This window comes from Tursiops truncatus, chromosome 1, assembly GCF_011762595.2.
Source record: "Tursiops truncatus isolate mTurTru1 chromosome 1, mTurTru1.mat.Y, whole genome shotgun sequence".
NCBI lineage: Eukaryota > Metazoa > Chordata > Mammalia > Artiodactyla > Delphinidae > Tursiops > Tursiops truncatus.
The window spans coordinates 77,059,490-77,085,480 of record NC_047034.1 but is presented as its reverse complement, the minus strand read 5'-3'; the positions used below and the strand labels follow the sequence as shown (position 1 = coordinate 77,085,480).

Genomic DNA, 25,991 nt, shown 5'->3' with positions numbered 1-25,991 from the left:
ATTCCATTTTCTTCTAGCCTCCATTGTTTCTTATGAGAAGTCAACTCTAATTTTTTCTTTGTTCCCCTATATCTAATTTGTCCACTCCCTGCATCTGGATGCTTTAAGATTTTCTGTTTATTTTGGATTTTCATCAGTTGGATGTAATTTCCTGAACAGGAATTGAATTGATGAACACTGAAATTGGACCAGCATGTTCAGATTGTAGATTAAATCTCTGGAAACATTTCTTCTTATACTTTAGCCTATTTCCCAGCTTCCCAGTTAAGAAGGCATTGAAGACCTTGGAGAATATTGGGATTAGATACCCAGAACAAGGAGGCAAGAAAAAAAAAAGCCACGAGAAAAGGTTAAAGTATTATTATACTGAAAGATAAGGAGTCAGAAAGGACTCATGAAGAGAAAATGCACAGATACCTAACAATAATTAAATCAAGTTTTTAGCTCTACCTAAGTAAAATTTTTATAATCAGAGTTGTTTAATAATGAAATAGGCTATCTCAGAGAAGTGAGTTAACCGTCACTGAAGTATCGAAATACGAGCAGCAAGAGTCCTTACAAAGAATCTGGAGAAGATGGCTCTGTCTTTGGCCTAGGGATGGGCTAGTCAACATCCATGTTTTCAACAAACTCTAGTATTCTATAATTCAATTTCAAAATTTTGGGGTTCTCTTTCATCCATTCATTTATTTAACAAATACCAAATGCCTATTATGTGCTAAGTGCTAGGAATAACACAGTGAGTAAAATAGACATGGTTTCTGTCTGGAATTTACTTATCTAGCAAAGTGATGAGAAGAAATAAATCTAGGCTTTAGCACTAAGGATTTAGAATAGCTCTAAGAAAGGGTTTGCTCAGTTGTTCAACACAGCAGCTTTGTAATTTGTATCCCTTTCCTGTAAATCTTTTAAAATAGGATAGATTCTCATCTATCTGGGACATTTTAAAATGTAATCAGGCAATGCTTGTAGACAGAGCAATGAACTATATAGTCACTTGAAATCTTCTCTATTCTTGTGAACCAATTATCTCAATCAAGCTAGGTTTACAAGATGGACAGATCTCTTTCTCCCTCTTTTTAAAATGGAAACTGAGCATGATGAAATGCTTTCCCAGAACTAAAAGCCAAACTTAGAAAAGTATACTTTATTATCATTGATATTTACTGAATATCTACTATGTGCTATGTATATACCGACCTAGGTATCTTAAATACATTATATTATTCATTCCTTCAACAACCTTATGGCTAGGTGTTGTTATTAACACTTTAAAATGAGAAAACTGAAGCCCAGAGAGTAAATATAATTTGCTAGTAAGCAGCAAGATCAGGATTCAAGCCCAGATCTGTTTCTAAGGCCTCTTCTCTTAACCACTGTACTATAGTATGATCATACACAAAGTATATGTAGTGACTGGGTTTGTAATTCTCTAGGTTCTGCTGGCCAGGAGACATCCATGGCATGCTCTCTCACTCAGTGAAGACACATCTTGGCCCAGAACATGGAGCGTCCTAACTACCAGGTTAGAGAAGAGGATAGCAGAACCCTGAGCCTTCAGAGCCAAGCAACATGTCTCAAATGACTGAGCTGCAGTGCTCCTGATGAGGAGATGGATACTACTGCCAATTAAAGTCTCCATTCGGGCTGGGTCCAGCCTCCTTCCAGGGTTGTGAGGCAGTATAGATTAATCCCCTGACCAGGGTGACACTGACTTGCTTTCTGATGCCAGGATCACCCTGTGGTTTGCTGGAGAAGATGTTTTTCCACTTGCTAATTGGATATTAAAGGGTTGTCCTTCTTACCAATTCTATAGGAAACTATTGACACGATTACATTTATCATACTCTTCAAAATATCCTGGTAGTTACATTCTACAGGAGAAGGCAGAGCTGGAAATCCCTCAGAAGTCAGTTACCAAAGCACTGCTACATCCCTCAAGAAACCTTCCCTAACCCAGGTTGTGCTCTGTTATTACACTTAATTGTATTCCAGTTCATAATATAGTCATTAGTGTATGTTTCCCACCTACTTTACTAAAGTACAAGTCCTGGTGAAGCAGCTTTTGGAGACAGATAGATCTGGATTCAAATCCAGGCTCTATCACTTATTACTTCTATTTGGAGTTAGGCAAGTTACTGAATTGTTGAATTTCTCTGACTCTCCGCTTCCTCGTATTAAATTCGAGTTGATGATATTCCCCATTAGAGAGTAATTCTTAGAACTAAAAGAGACAATGTGTATAAAAACACCTAACTAATTAACTAATAGGCATTTGGCCCAGGGTTCTTTCACCTGGAGAGCAGACACCATATCCCTATCATCTTTGCATCCCTCCAAGTACCTAATTTAGCATCTTGAACTTGCAAAATATTCGATCAGTGTTTGCTGAGTGAGGAAAGTGCTCTGGACTTACAATCAAAAGATCAGACTTAGTGGCTGTGTAGCCATGAGCCAGACTCTTTTCTTTAATGGAGCTCAGTTTCCTTACTTATAAGATAGAGTTGGTAACACTTACCTCATCAGGTTGTTGTAAGGATGCAGTAAGCATCATTGTGCCAAGCACAGTGGTTCTAAATCCTGATTATACATTAGAATTAGAATGTGGGAGCTTTCAAAAAGTACTAATCCCTGGCCCCACCTAGGTCATTTAAAAAATTCTCTGGGGATGTGGTCTGGACAGTGTATAAATTTCCACAGTAGTTTCTAGTGGAGAATGAAGGCTGAGAATCACTAGCACAGTGTCTGACACACAGCAAGCTCCCAGTAAGTGTTCTTCCTTCCAGGTAGAAGTAGTAGAGGTAATGATAATGGGAACAACTTCCTAAGGGAAGGAATTCTTATTTCAAAATCATCCGGCACATATCCTGTCACTTAGAAATTCATTTTTAAAAATTACTTTAAAGATTGAAATATGGCTAGGATGGTTATATTTATAAATATTTACAATTTAAGCTGTCTCTTTAAAAGCATCTAGTCCAAACCTCTCATTTTGTGGATAAGGAAACTGGGTCCCAGAGAGAGGAAATTATTTTCCCTGTGTCACACAGTGGCAAGAATACAAGTCTGCAAACCACCAGACTGCTATTGTTGCACTGGATAATGAGATCTTGCTCCAGCTACTACGTAACAGAAAGTAATGGAGGGGTAAGTCATCGAACACGTGCACAAGCCTTGTGCAAGATACTGTAAGTGCTGTGGTGACAAGGATAAATCAAGCAGGGATTCTACCCTGATGGAGAGATTGTAGATTTTCTGAGAAGAAGGTACAGAAAGGGAGGTGGATTTCTCTTTCCTTGCAGTATTACCTTGGACCAGGGGTGGGGGATCATACTGATTACTGGATCATGAAAAACCATCCTCATGCTACCCTGGGCACCTAATCTAAAGTAAGTTGTTATTGTTGTTGGGTTGTTGTTGTTTATTCTTAATGCAATATGAGCATTATAAGCCAGGTTTACTGCTGAGCTCAATACAGACTGACCACATCAGAGGTATCTGGAAAATTCATATTTGAAATTGACATAATTGAGATTTCCAGCTGTGACTGGAACTGTACAGATCAATTCTCCTTCCAGATAGAAAATTTGGATAAAATATTTGAAAGAAAAACATCAATTTGAAGGTTCAGAGATCTACCAAGGGATCAAACACTTGAGGACAAAGAATTTGACAAGGGAGAGATGAGTACAACGTTCAGCTTCACTCTTCTCCTAGACACGTTTGTTGATTCAAAAGTGCTGTCTGTGAGGCTGGGAGACTGAGCAGAGCCACTGGCAGCCTTAAACATTGGGGAAACAAAAACTGGGGTCAGAGTCCACCAAGGAGGAGAAGCTCGGATAACACCCTAGGCTTTCACTTGGGACCTCTGAAAGGCTACATTTTAGGAGTCAATGTGAACTAGAAATAGACAAAAAATGATAAATCTCAAAAAGGATAAATCTCAGTTCTCAATGAACGCAATCATCAATTGGATTGCGATAATTTCCCTCTAGACTTTTGCTAGAAGCAAATGTATATATTCTCTGAAGTAAAATAATGTCAGTAAGAGCCTCAAATTATCCCAATTTTATACACAATGCCTAACATTTAAACAAAAGGTGTGGGTGCATCAGGAGACAAGACCAGATATGTGAAAAACAAGAGGGAAAAAACCCAGAAAATGAGAGACCCATGAGAGATCCAGACCCAGACCCATGAGAGAATCAGATCTTGACATTATCAAATTAAAATAACTATGAATAATATATTCAAAAAATAAATAAGATGGAAAGCTTTCTCCAGAGAACTGGAATCTATTTTTAAAAGAATCAAATGGAAATTCTAAAACTGAAAGAAATACAATAACTCAAATTAAGAATTCAATGGACAGATTTGACAACACATTAGACACAGTTGAAAAGTAGATTCACAGACTAGAAAAAAATCAATAGAAAATTTCCAGACACACACAGAGAGAGAGAGAGAGAGAGAGAGAGAGAGAGAAATATGAAAAAGAGCATGAGACATATGGACATGGTGCAAGGTCCAATGGACATGATATTTAAGTCCTTAAGGAAGTGAGAGAGTGAATGGGGAAGAAGCAATATTCAAAGAGATAATAGCTGAGAATTTTCCAAAACTCATTAAAGGCATCAAACCCCATATTGAGAATCTCTATGAATCCGAGCAACATAAATACAAAAACAAAATGAAACCAAGAAAAAACAAAAACCTGCAACTAGGCACATTATAGCAAAACTGCTGAAAACAGAGATCAAGAAAAAACTAAAGGAATCTGTGGCAGGGAGCAAGGGAAGGGGGAGTTGGAATCACATTACCTACAAAGAGGCAAAATAAGACTGACAGATGACTTCCCACCAGAAACTATAGAAACCGGAAGGCAATGACATATTTAAGGTGCTGAAGGAAAATAACTGCTAGTCTAGAATTCTATAACCCATCAAAAAAAAAAATCCATCACCAAAAATGAATTTTAAATTCTTCCATTTCAAACAAAAACAGAGAATTCATCAAAAGTAGGCTAGCACTGAGAGAAAAACTAAAGTTAGTATTTTAAGGAGAAAGAAAATTATCCCAGATGGTAGATTGGAGATGCAAAAAGGAAAAGAGGCAACAGAAGTGATAAATATGTGGATGATTCTAAAGGAATATTGTATAAATTGATAGTATCATGTAAAGAAACCCCAGTTCCCAAAGCTGCTTACCTAGTGGAGCCAAAACCACTGTAGTCACCCAGGTGATCATTGGAAACACTTCCACATGTCTCAGCCATCACATTTGTTCTTGCTTTTCTTCTTATACCACAGACAATTTACCTGCTAACCATTAGTACTAAGTCTCATCATCATTTGTTAAACTAGTTCATCTTTGGCCAGGATTTGTTGATCTGTTACGATGACACTGTTCCAATATATCTGAACATGCTTTTTCCAACACGCTATGTACAAATGGTTGTACATAGTCTTTGCCAACATAATTTGATGAATGCTGTGGTCCCAGGATCTAATAATATATATTCAAAAATTAAATGTCTACTTTCTCTTTCTTTGCCATTTATTTTCTGCTCCTGCCATCAACCATGTTGGAAGCTTTAGTACACTTTGCTCTATTTTGGCACCAATTATCCAATCCAGAGTCACAACCACAGCCACCTTCAGCTCCATCCAAATGCAAGCCTCCCTTTAGGCTAGAATTAGGCACAGTTTTGACTATAGAATTTAGGCTAATCTGGTGTATATGCAACGTAGCTCTTTCAGGTTTTTAAATCTAGACTTGCTGGTATGCCATTGTACCTTATTGGTTAGTCTGTATTCTAGATACCCAAGATTTAATGGGGCCAAACGTTGGTTTCTTCTATTGGTTATCTATACCTTTTTTTGTCTAAGTTTCAAAGAAGTTCAAGTTAGTGCTTGGCGATGTTAAGTGAGACAAACTACATTTATTCATTTGCTTGACAATTTTTGAGCACCTAGTACAGTAAAATTCCTGCAGTGACAATGAACTAGATTAAGACAATTGAACGTTGGCTCCTATCCTCCATCCAGCCCCCATTCTCAAATATGGTAGTCTAATTTTTTTTGTTTTTAATTTGGGGAAAAGAGAAGGAATGTGGAATGAAAGTGAAGGCAGGATGGGGAAAAATTGGGGAAATAATAGATAAATTTGCCTTTGGAAGCAGAGAAGTAGAGAATGAATTCCAGCATCCCCAGTATCTTCTGGATGTATCTACCTGAATTGGGCCAACAAATGGGCACTACTAACCAGGACATTGCTAGAATTATTGCTCTTGCCCTAGAAATTTCAACAATAGGACCCAGAAGCATCCCCATCAATATTTAAGCTAGAAAAGATAACTGCCACCAGGAGTTGCCAAAACTCAGCCAGGTGGTGATAAATTTGGATGGGAACTCCCTGCTGGCTGACTGCACTGGCTAGCCCCAATTATTTCATTAACCTAATTAATTTGACCCTTCTTTTTTTTGTTAGTGAATTTTTGGACACTACTTAAAGGATCGGTGAAATTTTATTGATATGAATTTTAATTAATATGCCCTCAAGGAATTTTTGGACACTCTTTAAGGATCAGTGAAATTTTACTGACATGAATTTTAATTAATATGCCCTCAAGGAACTTGCATTTTATTGGAGGTGCTAGCTAAGTTAACCAATAATTATAATGCAATTTAATAAACTCCATAATAGAGGTATGGCTAGGATGGGATTATCCCAACAAAACAAGGGGATAACTAATTGTTTTTTCAAGTTTTTCAAGAGACAAGGGTGATCATCTTCATTGTAAACACTTTCAGACTTTGAACAGATTGTCAAGAATGATGGGTTTTAGATCTTTGTCAGACCAACAGCTGGGTGTGTTGAAACAAATACTACAAATGAATCAGCCACTATCCCCTATTGCAGTACAATTTTCTTTCATTGACTATATTCAGTGTTATCACTATTATGGTTATTATTTCAGTGGTTCTTAAGTTAGAGCCACATTAAGTCCATTCTTAAGCTAAGCTAATTAACTCCTAAGCAGGTATAATCACGAACTCTATTTGACTATGCTAGTGGAAAAAAGGCCAGTTTAAAGAGGTTATAAAAATTATTAAACTTAAAACTAACATGAGGGAGAAAAAAGATCCCTTTGGGGCAAAAGCTTTTTCATTTCTAAGAATAGAAGAAATGGCAACAGGCAAAATCCTACGGTTGGAAGTTTAACATTTTATAAGGCACATGGAGAGGACTCAGAGGAGAAGGCAGTCCAAGGTCGATTTCTTTTTTTTTTTTTTGTAAATTTATTTATTTATTTATTTTGGCTGTGTTGGGTCTTTGTTGCTGTGTGCAGGCTTTCTCTAGTTGGGGCGAGCAGGGGTTACTCTTTGTTGCAGTGCGTGGGTTTCTCACTGCAGTGGCTTCCCTTGTTGCAGAGCACAGATTCTAGGCGCGTGGGCTTCAGTAGTTGTGGCATGCAGGCTCAGTAGTTGTGGCTTGCCAGCTCTAGAGCGCAGGCTCAGTAGTTGTGGTGCACAGGCTTAGTTGCTCCGCGGCATATGGGATCTTCCTGGACCAGGGCTCGAACCTGTGTCCCCTGCATTGGCATGAGGATTCTTAACCACTGCACCACCAGGGAAGTCCCCCAAGGTTGATTTCTTATGGACAGAACAAAATGAAGGAAGATTGGAGAAGAAAAATCCCCGGACACTAACCTTCTCAATGTTCTTACTTTGCTCTCCCTGCACAGTTCTTCTACTGCCTCTTCTTCCAATCTACTCTAGCAGTCAGCCAAATAGCAGCTGACTGGTCTGTTTACAAAGGAATTCCCCACCCCCAGGAATGGCTACAATAGAGTTTCAAACATGCAGTTTATAAGCAAAAATTTACAGCAGGAAACATGAAAGATACTGGGTTATGCATAAACCATGAGACATATCTGCCAGGGCCCTCTTCCTTAAAAGGTTGGATCTAATTATACAAGGAGCCATAAAGGAGATGGAGTTGGCATGAATGACCCCCAGAGTTTCACATTCCCAAGACTAAGGGACAAGGGGAAGGGGAGGACTTTGGTGTCTCTCTAAACAGAAATAACTCGAGCTTGGCGATGAGCTCTGTGTCCCTTTTTTCTGTGATCCTCTGCGTCTTGGTCCCTTTTATGCTCTTTTATATTTGCCAGTTATGTGTCTCGGTTTCTTTTATCCAAGCCCTCTCCTGACTGATTATATTTTATCTCTCACTTTAATGGGCATGTGAGAGTACAGGATCTTCCACCCCCATCTCAGAGCAGACATCTTATTTCCTAGCCTTTCATTCCAGGGTCCACCCAATAAAACATGCTGAACTTAAAATGATGTAGGATCTGCTTCCACTAATCCCCGGTTTAAAGCTCAGTTGTAGACTCTTTCCTCCCCTCGCCTGCTTGTCTCTTTATCAAGGGAAAGCAAATAATGTTACCAGGGTCTTGAACTCCAGCTGTTATCTCTATCTCTACATTCTCCAAAGGACAAGTACCACGTGGTGGAAAAAACACAGACTTTAAAGTTCAGGGGGAACTGAGTATAAATCCTGATTCTGTCACTTCTTAGCACTGTGACCTTGGACAAGTGAATCAATGTATTTAACCTCCATTCCCCCATCTGTACAATGGGAATAAAAGAGCTACTTTATAGGGCTTCCATGATTAAATGAAATGCTAAATGTAAAAGTGCAAGCCATTTAATGTATATTTAGTAAGTGCTAACTATTAGAAAAAAAGACTCTTGAATTTTAGACGTGTACTGTTTTCATTCTCACAATAACATTGACATTCACATCCACTATGTCTAACTCTTAGAATATTATTGGTGAATGAGAACTACATTGCGTCAGTCCCTGATAGCATGAGTGATGGACAGTAGCAGAACTTCCAACTTATAATTTTGATGGAGAAGTTGTTGTGCTTTCTTCTTGTGTGTCAGATTTCCAGCCAAGCTGGGTGATGAGTTCATACAGCTGAACCGATCTTTCTGCTCCAGTAATGGACAGAACAATTTCTTAACCTAATCCCACCCAACCCTGGGGTCTTTCACATTCACCATGTAGAGTTTGGAGAAGGAAGTTGGCCTCCTTCAAGAGAGAAAGTTCCAGCCCAGACTTTAAGCAGGAGCAACCTTGTGTCCATTCAGAGACTAACCATGAGTCTAGACAAAGACAGAGCAGGGGATTGCTCCATCTTTCAGTTAGCACTTCACAGTTTTCAAAGGGCTTTCTAACCTTCTGGGAAGGCCAGTTCTTCACTGTATGTATGTTTAACTCTCCCTATGTCTTCTTCATTGAGAAAATATTAATTAACCCATTACTTATACATATTATTTGGTCCATGTCTATCTCTAGGAGGACAGGGACCATGTCTAACTTGTGTAACATTGATTTCCGCTCCTAACCCGGTGCCTGGCACAAAGTGGGGTTTTTTTGTTGTTTTTTTTTTGCGGTACGTGGGCCTCTCACTGTTGCGGCCTCTCCCGTTGCGGAGCACAGGCTCCGGACGCGCAGGCTCAGCGGCCATGGCTCACGGGCCCAGCCACTCCGCAGCATGTGGGATCTTCCCAGACCGGGGCACGAACCCGTGTCCCCTGCATCGGCAGGCGGACTCTCAACCACTGCGCCACCAGGGAAGCCCTGCCCATCAATCTTCAATAAAATATTTTTAATCAAGCTAACAAGTTTAGCTGGAAAATTAATCTACTGCCAAAACAAATGTCATGACATTTCCCAAAGCCAAAAGTAAGTATCTTTTTGGATAATCCAGGCTACTGCTCCACAGATCATCAGAAAAGGACTATAGACCCCCTTAACTCTCTCTGCTAATGAATCATCATCTCATTTAAGAAGTGAGCAGAGTATTTTCTTCCCAATTCCACTTCATCAGTTTTACTTAAACAGTTGTCGACTCTAATAGGTTGTTTCTGCAGATTAATTCTGCTCACTTTTTTAGAACGACTGACGGCACATCACCCCCACTCTGATCTTTCTATTCTTCAATATCTTCCTCCTAGAAGATAACAATATAATTTAGAGATTTTCTTATCAAAGTGGTCCAGGACCTAGAAAGCATCCTAAAATTCATTACGTTTTTTTTTTTAATTTTAAGAAATTCTTAGATTCCTCTAGATTGGGCTTTCCTGATTCCTACCCATAGGTTTTCTTTCTTTCTTTTAGTTTTTCTTTTTTTCTTAACATTTTCTTATTGGAGACTCTGAAAATAAATAAATAATCAGGGATGTGTGATAGAAGCCCTGAGACGTGCTTCGTTCCTGGCGTTACCCCAGGTGCACTGCAGCTGTGCCTGAGGCTGCCAACAGGGCTGAATGACATGTCATACACACTGTAGATGACCTGTCTTGTCAGGCAATGCCAAAAGCGGCTTTGATTAATTTTTATTTTTAAATGCAGTTGGTGTGTGGGTGGAGTACAGATCCTGCCTTTGCAAGTTTGGAGCAGGGCACCTAATCTGTCTCTTTCACCTATCTGTCCACCTGCAAAACTGGTATGACAATAAAATCTGTCTCTCCACGTGGATATATAGTAAAACATAAACTATCCAGGACCACTGGTGAAAAGGTGCCATGCAAGCACCTCAAAATGATCTGTTTTCTGAACCCTCTGTGTCACATCTTGTATCTCTAACAAGCTTCCCTCAACTGTGTACTGAGTCCCTGGCCCCAGCATTTACTAGCTGTATAAGCAACAAGCACAGATTCATCTTAGTGCAAAGTAAGTTGAAATACTTCTCCTAAAACACACATCATAGCATTCCAGAGCCAGATGCAGATCACTTTTGGATAATCTAACCCACCGCTCCACAGGCAATGAGGGCTATAGCCTCCTTTGGGTACTTACTATGTGCCAGGAACTGTTTTCAGTGCTTTACGTGCATTAGCTCTTCAATCCTAACAAGTACTCTATGACGTAGGTGCTATTATTAAACTGCATTCTATATACCAGGAAACTGAGGCACAGAGAGATTAAATGGTTTGCTTGATATCACACAGCTAGTAAGTGGTAGAGTCCAGATTTGAGCCAGCTGGCTTAGCCACCACACTCTACTGCATTTCCAGATAATGATAACGACCATTTCTGTGCCAGCCATCGGGCCAAGTACTTTACAGAGATTATCTCATTAAATCCCCATAACAATCATCCCCATCTACAGATGATAAAACTGAGACTTCAAAGAGTTAATCTGCCAAATATCACATAGCTAGTGAGTGGGAGGCTCAGAGCCAGGCTGTCTGGTTTTAGCATCTGAGAACAAAGAAAATACTAGACCATGTTGAGAAAGCCAATGATGAACTCTAACTACGGGGTCTTCCATGCAAGATTCCCTCATCCTGCAGAAGGTGGTGCAAATGTGCTTGCTGGATCTGGTGAGGAGAGAAATTCCTCTGGAGTCTTTACCCTAAGGGGTGTGCAGACAGGCCAAGGGGAGAATGAACTCCCAAGTAGGTGCCTGGAGTCTCTGTTGATGCAAGCTATCGCTTGTAATCAGCCAGCAGGCTTTTGGAGGACAAGGCTAATAGTAGGTAGCTCACAGCAGAGAAAGTCCCCTCCGACCACATTCCACAGCCCCAGCAGATCCACCAACTCTGCCCCCAGCAACAGAGGCTTCCTGTAGCGTTCAGGTGGATGAGTTAAATTCACACAGTCTCAGCCTTGACTCTTAGAATGGACTCTCTGTTACTCTAACCAGAATGGCCCCAGAATGTTTCTATCTCCTGTGCCTCTAATCTCCGAGATCGGGGTCTGCCATCTGCTCAAGTTTATCCTTCGCTTTGCCATCACATGAACCAACACTCTATACAATCTACTTTTGCCATTTTTTTTTTTTTTTTTTTTTTGCGGTACGTGGGCCTCTCACTGTTGTGGTCTTTCCCGTCGTGGAGCACAGGCTCCGGACGCACAGGCTCAGTGGCCATGGCTCACGGGCCCAGCCGCTCTGCAGCACGTGGGATCTTTCCGGACCGGGGCATGAACCCGTGTCCCCTGCATCGGCAGGCGGACTCTCAACCACTGCGCCACCAAGGAAGCCCAACTTTTGCCATTTTATGATCGAATATTGCCCGTGGTATAATCAGGGATATAGCAGAATTGTGCAGGACCAGAGGAAACAGGGGCAAGCCTGGGAGAGGGAAGGGAGATGTAGCAGAGAAACTCTGAGGTTTGGTAGTTTGGGGTTTGGGGGACTGTGGGAGACAGGACGAATATTTCAGTGATGAAAGGGGCTAGTGAGTAGGAAGAAAAGGAGGGCAGGGGGTGGGTGGAGGATGTCCTCTGGGGCATCCAGCTCCACCAGGGAGGGCACCAGAAGACTAGCCCAGGAAATGTGGTCACACAATACACAGTACCCCAGAGAAGGCCCAGGTCTTGCCCCTTTGCATTTCCTATCATCTCAGCCTGTCCCACTGAGACCATGCCCATCTATTCTGGTGTGATAACTAAGGCTCACTCAACTTCCTCACAGACCTGGAATTGGCTTCTCTCTTGGCCCACTGTCTGAAGTTGTCCTAAAAACTGTGCCTGGAGCAAAAGAGAGACAGCATCGCCCCCTAGTGACGCAAGGCCAATACCTGTGGAGTTCTAGAAGCTTTCCTGGACTTCCCCAGGCAGAGGCACGCAGATGGAATCGAAATAATTTCCTTAGAACCTCTGACTGTTAAATGACATGTTTTGCCTGAATGGCGAGGTCTCCAAATATCATCACCCTGCCCACCCCCCGCCTCCCAGCCAACTCCCCGCACAAACTAAAACTGTTTGCAGTGTCTGGTTTTTTAAAAATTTTTATTAAAATGTAGTTGATTTACATGGTTGTGTTAGTTTCGGATGTACAGCAAAGTGATTCAGTTATACATACATAAATATATATATTCTTTTTTTACATTCTCTTCCATTATAGATTGTTACAAGATATTGAATATAGTTCCCTTTGCTATACAGTAGGTCCTTGTTGGTTATCTATTTTATATGTAGCACTGTGTATATTTTAATCCCAAACTCCTAAGTTATCTCCCCCTCCCCCGTTTCCCCTTTGGTGACCATAAGTTTATTTTCTATGTCTGTGAATCTACTTCTGTTTTGTAAATAAATTCATTTGTATCATATTCTTAGGTATGCTGCCTCTGCAAGAAAACTTGTGGGTTAGTAAGTCAGCAGATCAGGACTGGGGAGGAAAAGAGAGTTCTGCTGTCTTTGTTTCCATTTCGGTCCATTCGGCCAAGTTGAAGCAGACTGTTTTTCATTTGTCTCAAATCCAAATAAATAAATAAACCTCTCAAGCCAAACACCATCACATATGACCCCTAAGGAATAATGAATTACCTTTTTAGGCAAAGGAAAGAAAGGCCCAGAGAATGCTAGCCAAGCCTGGGAGGGAGTGGAAGGAGGCAGGGAATACATTTTGTTGACCGCGTAAATGTCTGGGCCCAGAGCTCAGAAGCCAGGATAGGAGCATCGAGCTCTGAGTACCCAGGTCTGCTCTGTCTCCACGGAGCTGCCCTGCTTGCCTTCCCTGGAATCCCTGCACACAAGCACTCTTCCTTCTGCACCGTCTCTCTGGCACTGTCTGAGGCTTTGCCGCCACACTGAGGTCACCCTCCTCCCAGCACCTCGTCTGTATCTGATAGGAGAAGGTAAGAGGTGGGTGGACCCCAGAGGATGGTCAGGGCGCCGGCTGGAGCAGCCCTTACATCAGAGTCTAGACCCATCCTGGCCAACGCAGAAGCGGGGAGTGAGGGAGGCAGAAGGAGTCAGCCTGTTTCCATAGATACGGATTTCAGTTGCATTTGATGACAGCCGTGTCAGGCTGCCTGCAGAGGCATTGTTGTGTTGGATGCCTGGGGACCCTCTCAGAAGGAAAAGGAAGAAAAAATTCAACAAAAAATAAATTCTAAGTGGCTTCCCTCCCAGTTTCAGGCCAAGAGCCCCCTCAGCCCTTCAGGGAGGTTCTTGTTTGAAATTGAGAGAGGAAGGCATTTGCCTCCCTGGAGCCCTGGGTTAATGTGAGCAAAGCCGGCCATGAGCTGCACTTACCCACCAGCGGAATTCCTCCTTTTGGAGGATTTACAGTTCCATCTCTGCTTTCTCAACACTCTTCTCTATCCTTTGCCAGCTCTCACACATAAGGTAAAACAGGGCTTGTTACCAGGATGTCCCCCTACACAGTTTGGGGGAGAAAATAACATGCCTCAGTGGGTCCCAGGGGCACATCTGCAGCCCTCTGACTGTAGGAATGCCAGGGGGGTTAGAGGTCCCTCCTCTGGGGCTCCCACACCCTCCCTGTTATGTGTCCAGAGTCCCTTCATGCCTGTGAGAGTATAACCTGGCTCTGACCTAGTTTGATGGACAGCCTAGAGAAAAAGGGCCAGGTACCTGGGAGACTGGCCTTGGCGAGTCATGTCAGAAGCACAAAAGTTGAGGGAAATCCCTCAGAAGCCACAGTATCTGAGGAAGTACAGAGCCCTGAGGTAGCCAGTTTTCAGGAACTGGGCAGCCTCTTTCCCCGCGTTACCTTGGAGGGTGGGGTAGGGAACGAGTTGGCCAGAGACCCTCAAACTAAGCTTTTGCAGGGATTTATAACCTCACAGGCGTGAACAAGTAAAGACTCCACGTTCAGGGACCAGACGACAGGACACTGTGGTGCTGTCCGGATGGGGAAGGCTCAGGACGAGGCAACGGGAAGGTGACATAATACCTCAAAAGGCCGACCTGGAACCAAGGGAGGACGGCAATTCCATGGCTGTTTTTAGGGGGGAAACAAATCTCCCAGTGCTTTGAAAGCTTCATGCCCTATAAGGCTAGAGACCGAAGGGTGACAGCTTTGTGGTCAGCTCTTTTGGGTCCCACCCACAGCGCTAGCTCAGGACTGATGCCCATACCTGAAACCACAAGTAACCAGAATCACCTGCCTGCTTCTCTGCCCCTTTTTCCCTGCAGGATTTTCCCCCGGAACTATACTGGCTGCTTCCCCTATATCAGCCCATCACAGAAAGGTCACCTTCACTAACCTGGAGGGACTTTTTCCTATCCTTCTCAGGTACCCTCAGTGGACGTCCTCAGGTATCTTTCTATCACAGAAGAGGAAGGGAAAAGAGAATTCTGGCAGGGGTCATCCCTGGCAGGGTCCTTGCTTTTAGGTGCAACCTATATGGCTCTAGACCCTCAATCCAAGGCTCCTTAAGATGATTCTTAGAAGAGGCCACTGCTGCAGCTTCTCTTACAGCTTCCGTATGGCTGAAGGAGTTACAATCCCCCACCCTCGGTGACTCCTCATGAGGGCTACCACTGGGGCTTTGAGAGGAGAGAGCTCACCCTGGTCTCCCGGGGGAGGCTCAGCCTGGAGCCTGGGAAGTGCTCCCCTTACTCCCAGATTCAAGCCATCCACTCCCTGAAGCACCCTTTTCCTTTCCCACTTCTACGTCTTCATCTCCTGCCATCTCATCCACCTGAACTGCTCTCCCTCTACTCAACAATCATTCATTTATTTGTTTACTGAAAACAAATTGAGTTCTTTCATTTGCCCAGCCTCCCTACAATAGACACAGGGAAGACACATCCCTACAGTAGACACAGGGAAGACACATCTCCTGCACTCAGAAACCTCATAGACTAGTGGGGGAGACAGAAACATAAATGAACTATTGGAAAACAAACTAGATAAGGTCAGAGAAGAATTCCTCGAGAAGGTAAAGCCCAAACTGAGCCTTAACAGATGAGTCAGTTGGGGAAGGGAGGTTGAAGTAGAGGGGACTGCGTGGGCAGAGGAATGGAGGGAAAAAGCAGGTGACATGTACAGGGAACTCAGTAGATCGTGGATGCTGAGGGTCAAGTGCAAAGCTATGAGTGGCAAGAGATGGGCTGGAGTAATAGGCAGGCTCCACACGGCAGAGGGCCCTATATGCCTTGTTAAAAGGCACAAGCTTCATCCTGCAGTGGTTAATGAGCCTTGTTTCCTGGAGCTCCTGAGAGGCAGGATCTGGGGCCCGTCTCCCTCCACCTGAGTGACTTATTTTACATACTCTTTTCCAGAGTAAGGTTTAATTTGAAGTAAAAATGTTGAACAATACCTCTGTGTGTAATAGCAAGCTACAGAAGGGTTCTTAGTATAGGCAGGTCAAGTTTGTGTTTCAGAAAGACCTCTCTGGCTTCTGGGTCCCACTTCCAACCATTCCTCAGGGCAAGTCTATTGCCTAAGAAAAGGTCTGACAGTAATAAATGATTTACAGCAAACATGAAAGCTAAACCGTGATAATCGTTGCCACACTGATTGCATTCAGAGGGAAGAAAATGAAGTAGGGATCCCCTTTCGCTCGGACTTCAGGCAGAACCATCTTAGCCAGCTGGCCGTGTTGATGACGCCATCTAGTGGTACAAGTGCAGCATGACTCTAAAAGGAACCAAGATTGCTTCGGAAGAACCTTTGTGTCCCATTTATTTGTTAAATTCTGTATTCTCCTGTTTAACACTCAAAACAACTCAGCAGGGTGTGTCTCAATGTTCATCCATGTTACAGGTCAGGAAACTGAGGGCTTGTTGGGAAATACCACTTGTTTTGAGTCTTCTTTGGACTAGGAGCCATGTTAGATGATTTACATGAGATTGGCATTATCCCTACTCCAAAGATGGAGAAACTGAAGTCCTTAGTGATTGAGAGAGCAACTAGGCTAAGCCCTAGACAATGAAGTTTTTCTGCTGCCAGAACCATATTCTTCCTGATGAATCCGGTCAGATACAAACCCATCACTTAAGTCAAAAAAGAAATCAAGTGGTAAGAGTCAGGCGTTTTAGGAATTCAGGGTAACTGGCCCAGACTATAGCTATTTTATTTGCCACCAAAAAAAAAAAAAAAAAAAGGGCAAAGGGAAAAAGAAAAAGAGAAAAGTTCCTCCTCATAAAAGAGTAGAAAATATGCCTGTAAAACAGAAAATTTCCTCCTCATAAAGGAGTAGAAAATATGCCTGTAAAACAGAAAATAATAACACTCTTGCTCTCTCTCTCTCTCCACCCACACATGATATCTGAATATAAGTAAAACTCAGGCATCCAGAATCATAAAGAGGTGAAGCAAAAACACCTACAGGAAGCAAAAGGACACAGATGATTCCCAGATTTGGTTTTCTGATTTGCAAATCAGAACAGGCCCCTGAAAATGGGGATGATGATGAAATCTGTGGCCAATTACACAAAGTTGATGAATAAAAATTGTATAATTCCTTTATTATAAAGAAAAAGGGCCAGGAGGAAAAAAAAAGAGGTTAAAAACTAGGAGGAGAATCAGCAGTACTCACATTGCTCTGACAATTCAGTTTTTTCAAGGATACGGGCTTAAACGCTGAACTGAAACAGAATCTACTCTGGCAGATTTTTTTTTTTAACTGGTTTCCTGAATTTGAATGACAGGTAGAGGCCTTTCCAAGCCAGGCACAAAGTCAGGAAACCATAAATTTTTTCATGACAGATTTGATTAGATAAAAATATAAATCCTCTGTTATAGCAAAACACACTAAAAACGAAGTTACAAGGGATAGTTTGAAAAAATGTTACAACATACATGACAGAGAAATAATAACCATAGTCTATAGGGGCTTCCCTGGTGGCGCAGTAGTTGGGAGTCCGCCTGCCGATGCAGGGGACGCGGGTTCGTGTCCCGGTCCGCGAAGATCCCACATGCTGCAGAGCAGCTGGGCCTGTGAGCCATGGCCGCTGAGCCTGCGCGTCTGGAGCCTGTGCTCCACAACGGGGGAGGCCACAACAGTGAGAGGCCCGCATACCGCAAAAAAAAAAAAAAAAAGAAAAATATATATATATCTCCTCTGTTACAGCAAAACACACTAAAAACGAAGTTACAAGGGATACTTTGAAAAAATGTTACAACATACATGACAGAGAAATAATAACCATAGTCTATAAAAAGAGCTTATGAATCAACAGGGAAAAGGCAAATAACCCATCAAAAATGGACAAAGGATATGAGTAGGCAGTTCAGAGGAAAAGAAATGCAAATGGCTAGTAAACATGTAATGTGTCACTCCTTCTGTCCAGTAATCAGAAAAATGCAAATTAAAATAAAAAAATATTTTCTGCCCAACCGATCGCCAAGTAAATGTAAAGATAGACAATAGCGAGGGATGGTAAGAATATATCATGAAGTGCCCTATCACAAGCTATATTGAGAGCATAGTCTGGTGCAGTCTGTATGGAGAGTAATTGGGAGTACCCGCCAACTTTTCCATTTTACCTACCTTTTGGACCAAAAATGCTACCTCTAGGAAGACATCCTGCAAACATATTCCTACACGTGCTCAAAAATATGTACATATGGATGTTTATTTTTAAAATTTGTAATAGCCAAAAAAAAAAAAAAAGAAGCAACCTAAATGTCCTTCAATAGAGAACAGACTGAACAAATTTATAGGATGTCCTTATTACGGAATACTCTTGCAGACATTAAAAGGATGCCTTTGATCTCTATGTGTACTTCAAAGATATCAAGATATATCAAGTGAAAAAAGCAAAAAGGGTCTGGAAGAACACACACCAAACTGTTAAGCATGGTTACACAGTGATCTTGGGATAGGAAGAAGGGGGTAAAAAGAGATCTTTACTTTTTATCCTATAGGCTCCTATCTTGTTTGATTTCTTTTTTTCCGACATGCAAGTACACAAGCCATACCTTTGTAATTTGTTTTAATATGGATATGCGCCTAGTGAATCCATCTATTTAGAAAATCTTTGCAATGATGCTGGTATCTCAGAACAAACAAACAAACGAAAAGACATTTTTAAATACCCAGATGTTAACTGGTTAGCACAAAGACCGGAGATCCCAAATGCTCTGAAGGGTCAGCACTGTAGACTTGAATCTCCTAATTAAAGGAGACAAGATGAGCAGCCAGAGCAAACACAGGCTCTGGAGTCAAGCAGATCTGGTTCCAGTCCTGCCCCTGCCCCTTTCTTTCTGTGACCGTGAGCAAATTACTTAGCCTCACTAGAGCTTGATAAAATGGAGATAAAAGTACAATATTTTTTTTTCTCCCCTTCTGATTTATGATATTACAGATGTCGGATGGGCTAACAGGGCAGCTGAGAGACAGCAGGGAACTCAACAAGAGTTGTTTGCTTTCTGGATAGACCCAAAGAAATATTTCTAGGGCCTTGTCTTGGCGGCAACGTGTCAGGAGCTGCGGTGGGTGTGGGAGAGGGCTGTCGTACCAAAGTTCTGGGCACCAGGGCCAGGATGATCGATTCTAGTAGCTGGGGTTACCTCGAGCAGTATCGGAATCACCTGCGGGACTTGTTAAAACAGTTTGTTGGTGTCCAACCCCAGAGTTTCTGATTCAGGAAGTCCAGGGTAGGGCTTGAGAGTTCGCTTTCCTAACAAGTTCCCAGGCAATACTGATGCTGCTGGTTTGGAGAACCCACCGACCTGGAGCATCGATAACTGCTCCCACCCCAGTGAATTTTAGGCTGCAGCAGCCTCTTCCCCTACCCCTCTTCTTGGATGCTGTCTCTGCACCCTTCCACAGGCACCTAGAATGCCAGGACACTCCCTTGTCTCGCCCCTAGCCAGCCGATGGCCACCTTCTGCGGCCTGTGCTCCTCTCGCCAAGGTGATGGGGCTGCTGAGGAGAACCCAAGACTCTGAGCCGGGAGAGGGGAGGAGTGGAGGGGCCATGCTGAGAGCCAGAGCCAGTCCCAGCCCTGGCCTGGGTCCTGCCTGTTCCGTGTGCTCAGCACAAGGACGGGAAGTGTGTCCCCCTTCTGCCTAAGCAGATTGAGAAAGATAACTTTGTTAGCAGGAGAAGCCTGGGCCGAGGGGTCGTGCTCTATAGAACTGGCACAATCTGCTCTCATGCATGAGCTGCTCCATTCAATAGAGAGCCGGGCCTTGTCCTGACAACTCGTCTGTGCGGGAAATCCTCTCCCCAGTGAAAGTGCCCCACGATCCGCCCTCCACCCCACCCCTTGCCCCTCAGGGCACGGGAGCCCTTGAACCTCGGCCAAATGGCTGTGATGAAGAAGAATCTGTCTCACAACCAAGCTGGCCAGGGAGGATGGACAGAGAGGGCCATGGCTCACCTTCCCAGGCAGCGCAAACAAGAAAAAGGAAGTATCGATCCCTGTGCTGGTGAAGCAAGGAAACCTTGATCCGAACCTTCTTCCTAATAGTGGGAATAGCAGTTACTATTTATCAAGTGCTTTCCAAATGCCAAATATTGAACTCAGTTTTTCACGCGTTGCTTTATTTAATCACTACAACTCTTTGCGGTGGACACTGGTTCCCATTTTTCAGAAGAAACAACTGGGGCGGAGACATGGAAAGTCACCGGCGCGAGATCAGGCAGCGGGCTAGTGGCGATGCTGAGACTGTCTCATTCCAAAGCCTGGCATCACAGCATCGCTGTTCAGTTTCCTACAAGATGGAGGCCTCACCCTAAGGCCAGATCTGGGGTTTGGGGGCTGGGAGACCAGATCCCCACAGTCCCCCTCTCCTTGAGCAGACGTATATGTGGTAGGCATCCTGTCAGGGCCCGTGCCTTACCCATCTTTGTGTTCCCAGCACAGTGCCAGGTACCGTGACAGCTGAGCAAAAAGGGTGCAGTGGATATATGTCTATGTATAACTGAACCCCTTTGCTGTACACCTGAAACTGACACAACATTGTAAACCAGCTAGACTCCAATATAAAATAAATATTTTTAAAAGAGAAAACATAACCTATAAGGGAAAAGAATCTGAAAAAAATATATATATATGTATGTATAACTGAATCCCTTTGCTGTACACCTGAAACTAACACAACATTGTAAATCAACTAGACTCCAATATAAAACAAAATTTTTTTAAAAAGAGAAAAAATAACCTATAAGGGGAAAGAATCTGAAAAAATATATATATATGTATGTATAACTGAATCCCTTTGCTGTACACCTGAAACTAACACAACATTGTAAACCAGCTATACTTCAATTTAAAAAAAATTGAAATTACAAAAAAAGTTTTTAAAGTATGTAGTGGAAAGGAAGGGCAAAGTTGCACGTTGGACGCTGGGTGGCATCTCGTTTCTCGGTGGTGTTGGAGTCTTAAAGACATGTGGGTGAACAAACCATACGTGGACAAACAAGAGACAAAAATTACATTTCCCAAGAATTTCTGTCCTCGCCCACTCTGTTTCAGCCCCTCAGGTCTGTTTCTGCTGCTGAGCGCCTTCCCCAAACACCCTCATGCCTCCGTCCCTCACCTTCTTCAACATCTGCTCAAACCTTACCTTCTCTGCGAGGTCTGTGTCAGCACCACCTCCCCTCCACTGGCTCTCCCAATCCCCCCACACATCCTGTCATATTTTTTCATATTTGGTAGCACTTATCACCTTCTCACCTACTATATGATTCACTGGGTTATTGTATTTAATGAATATTATCTACCTCCCCCACAAAATATAAGATCTGCTGTGGCAGGGCTCTTTGTTTTATTCACCAATGTGTCCCAAACATCTCAAAAGGTGTTAACAAATACTTGTTGAATGAATCTCTGAACATCGCCCACTAAGTCAGAGCCAGGCCTGAGACACTCAGGGAAGGGACCCGATTCACCCACAGCCCCTGGTCCTGGGTTTCTCAGAACCCCATTCCCCTTCCACACCTCAGCAGCTAGGAGAGAAAGATTCTGAGTCCCCTAATTCCAGTCACTGGGATTGACTGAGGACAGTCCCCTCAGGCCCCATGTATCTGCCTGCCCTTCTACTCGTGCCAGGGCTCACCTGGTTCTCCCTAAAGAACCCTGCTGCTTATATAAGTCTGTGCCCCCGACATGGAGGCACCGGAGCCATGGAAAGTGCCTGGGCCTCGGAGACATACCACAACATTAGAGCGTCATTTCCACCCTGAGCCTGGTTTTCCTCATCTGTAAAATGAAGGGGTTGGAGCCAGTGATCTCTTCTGGTCTTTGCCAGTTCTGACACTCCCTGTGGTCAAGGTTCACTTAGAAGCAGACCAACCCATGACCCCGGGGTGCAGGACACAGCCGTACTCAGAGCAAGAGGAGATCACAGCAAACATAACCAACAAGTGAACGAGGATTCACAGCATTGCGTGGGTTATATTGGTAACCACCATCATCATAAAAAGTCCTTCTTACAAAACAGAAAGGCAGTTATTAGCATCTCTATTGCACAGATGAGAAAACTGAGCCTCAGAGAAGCTGAGCAAATTGCCCACAAATAGGAAGCAAAAGAGCCACACCCAGAGTCGGGTCTCCTGACTGCAAATCCCATAATCTTTGCAAACACATAACTGCTTCGCTATTTCGAAAATGCACCCTGGTAAAAGAATGCCACCATTATATTATCCAAAATGTTAATAATCTATTCTAAGTAATTACCGAATATAAAATTAGAATTTGAATGTGGTTATGTCTCATGTTTTAACGATTTATTTACATCCAATAAAATAATAGGGCCATCATGAGAAGACATCCCACTGAAAGACCTGAGAAGCTGACTCTGATTCCTGGTAAGAATAGACAACCCAACTCTCAGCAACAGCTAAGATGAGTCTCTCTCCCCATCTCTTTCAAAACATTCCTCAAGAGGTGTGGAATTAAGTGTTTATATTTCCAACGACTTTGCAGCTGACAACAAAAATAATTCAATCAATTGGGCACTATTAGTAGAATGTCTTCAGTGTCAACAGAATAAAAAAGCAAAGGAAGGGCTCAATTAGAAAGCTGGATTCATCCAAACCTGTGAAACTAACTGGTTCAGGGCCATGTGGACGTTCCCTGTTTTTCCAGTTGCAAGTACGTGCTCTACTATCATCTCTCACGCAATGATGTCAAGAGATGGGGCCACCCCACCACAGTAGCCAAATTGGTCTGGGATGCCCTGGATGAGTAAAGTTCATTTGGAAGGTTGTGGAATGTCTCAGGGAAAGCACAAGCTTCAGGAATCAATATTTACTGAATGTTCTCAAAAGAAAGGATGACTGGGTTTCTTTCCCTCTCATCTCTGACTTCTTGCCTTATTGATATTGGGAACGATCTTGACCGTCTGTTTTTAACTGAGGGATTACCTAGAAGGCATTGTCTCAATCAGTGCAGGCCCTCAAACCTAGAAGTTGGAAAGAAATCAGAATTCTAAAGTAAATAAGGCTGTGGGCTAAGGAACGTTTTAATAAAAATGGAAGTTAAGACACACAACATTGGTACCATCCTCGTTCAAACTGCCCCCGTCAAAATGCAATATGCCCACGACACCAGAAAGGACAGGAAATAAGAGGTGTGGCTGAAGCAAGCACCCTTTTTCCCCTGGCTTATTCTCAAAGTTGCCTTCAATTTAGTATCATACGTTGCAGATTTCCTAAAACGATCCCAGTTTCAACCATTTTTGCTCCATTGTTTCCACAAGTAAGCTTGTGGGATAAAATGCCCCAATTTTTGTTTTGGAAAATGTGGTCAAAACAACCATTTTCTATACCAGTGCAATAGACAGTCCCAGAGAGTGGAAAGGGAGCAGGCCCAGAGAGGCAGAGAACATGCACTCATGCCCCCTCCACACTAGCTTCCCAAGCATCGTTCCTCATTAAGCCATACTGGTGTTTCATCCAAGAGCCCCTTGGTAAGCAAAATCATCATACCCCCATTTCACAGATGGAGGCACTAAAGTCTAAAACTGTCACTGACGTTGCATGATCCCCTTGATTCTTCAGTTTCTCAAAAGTATTTGTAATTATGGGTGAAACGAAGTGGGAAATGTCATTGCCTTGACAAATGGTGCCAGAATTCTTTGGAGTATTAAGACTCCTTTTCAAAGAGGGAGACTGCCCTGCTGAAAGTTACGAGACACAAGGACAAACCACCAATGGAAGATGAAATGTCATCCTTTAAAGGGACCAACTGACCTCTTGCTGGGGTGACTTTGGCCCAGGCTGACTCGGTGACCTCTGACTGTCCCTACATCCCTAAGATTCTCTAAGCTGATAAAAAGGCACTAGGAAACCACCCCCAGGGCTCATGCCCTCTGGAGAGAAGCCAAAGATTTCCTGTTGTAGAAGGCCAGTCTGCTGCTAAAAGAAACTTTTGGAGACTGCAGAAGCCCCAGCTACGCTTTCCCACATCAGCTTTTCCCCACCCCTCCTCCCATCAGTGCCCAACGCAGCTCTCCCATTCTCTCTCTCCTATTGTTTTCCAACATCCCTCCCTTCATAAAAGCTGTCTGGCTGGGAGCTTAAAATATTGCTGGACAGTAAAACCTACCCATCAGGGCCAATCCAGTCATATCTGCTTAGTCGTGCAGCACAGTAGGGGCGGGGTAGAGAAGTGGGAGGTGGGCTTTTAGGCACCAAAGGAAATTTCGAGGCCAAGCTCGCCATTTTACTGCTGAGCGCCAAGAGAAGAAGAGAGTACCTATTTCTCCGGGGGACCCTACTCCTATTGGCAAGTTTTCCATGGGTGATATTAGTTTGCAGACTTCCCACGCCCCCCTCCTTTCCCAGCCTAATCTAAGGGCTATATCTGGAATTCTCCACAAGGAAAAAGGTTTGCCACTAAAGTTCGGTCTTGGACTGGGATGTCTGGACTTAGAGTCCAATTCCGAAAACCTTCTTGGAATCGCCCTAAGAGTTGGCAGAGGTTTGGAAGGGAAAGAAATGTCGGAATTGGGGTCACAGGGGTGGGGTGGTGGCAGAGATGTCCAAATTCTAACTACAACTTGACTTTTTAAGGCCTTTCATTCTTCAGAATGAATTAACATGTCCCCGGTTATCCTGAGGACCCAAACCAAGTATTTGAGGTTTATGAAAGATTTCTGTAATTTTTCACCTAAACGCTGCGATAGGAGTAATAGTAATAATTGTTGAGTGCTGTGGGTGTGGGAGAGGCTTCACGCTCAGCATTCTTGATGTTGGAGCGTTTACTAGAACACAGGGATGGGTTTGCTAAGGACCATTAAACTCTTCCTGGGAGCAGGTTCCGTGGTCCCTACAAGAGCTGGAGGTTAAAGGGGCTGCTCTAGAAACACGGAGGCGCATTTACACTCCCTTACCCACCAGAGTGGTGAGGGGCCTCTAATCCTTTCTGTGGAACTTGTTGACACGAATGTGCATGTGTTGTTCTGCCTCTTAAAAGGCAGGAGAAGGCAATGCTATCCTGGAAATCACCCTGGGCTTGAAGCTGAAGACCAGGGCTCACATCCCGGCTCTGCCCTCACCGGCTGAGCCCCCTCTTGGGAGACTTACTTAACCTCCCACTCCGTCTCCCATTCTGGTAACCGGGGCTGATAACGCCTAGTTCCCTGGTTCTCAAACATCCATCTGTAGACCTGTCAGTTCCGGTCCGAGATGAATTTTTCGGCAGCCTGTGACAATAACGTAGTAAACAGTGTAGTAAATTTTTCACCAAGTTAAATGTGTTTGATTTAAAGGCCTGTCTTTTATTCTGAAATTATGTCCTGCCTAGGTTTATGGTATTAAAATTCCCCTTTTATGAAATGATGGTGAAAATAGACTGCAGTCATAGTTAGCAATTAAATAAGTTTTAGGTCCTTGTTTGGCAAACTAAGGAGTCAGTAGCCCTATGTTGGTTACCATATTTTGTGGTTGTTATTGTACTAGTCTCTGAAATCCAAGTCTGAGGGCCACTGGCATAGTTCACAGGTTGTTATGAGGACTGAAACAAGATTTGCTAAAATGTATCATTTATAAATAGATAAGGGCTACCCAAACATAAGGTGTTATTTCAATCATTACTTAAAACCATAATCCTCCAGTGGGGGTCTGGTGGACACCCTGGGGGTGGAGGCTTGAATTCTGGCAGCTTATTTTCCACCTGCAATAGATTTTCACAAGAAAATAAAACAGAGAATTGCCTCTTTGATGACGAGAAATCCTTTGGTTTAGATTTTGCCCTGCTCTAGTGGAACAGTTTGCCCAGATTTACTCTGATCTGACTTCCTTTAATTATAATTT

General features: G+C 43.1%; 1 non-coding gene across 2 annotated transcripts in view; it reads left to right on the top strand.

Annotated features, from left to right (window-relative positions):
• LOC101332070 (uncharacterized) overlaps positions 1-22,717 on the top strand; it is a 44,667-nt gene extending 21,950 nt beyond the window's left edge. Inside the window, exon 3 of one of the 2 annotated variants that reach the window (XR_012334077.1) lies at positions 22,486-22,717. This is a non-coding gene — a transcript (uncharacterized protein). Of the gene's footprint in view, positions 1-1,436; positions 4,212-22,485 lie in introns of those variants that run through there. The other variant, XR_012334070.1, reaches the window with a different exon arrangement.
• The last annotated feature ends 3,274 nt before the right edge of the window (positions 22,718-25,991 follow it).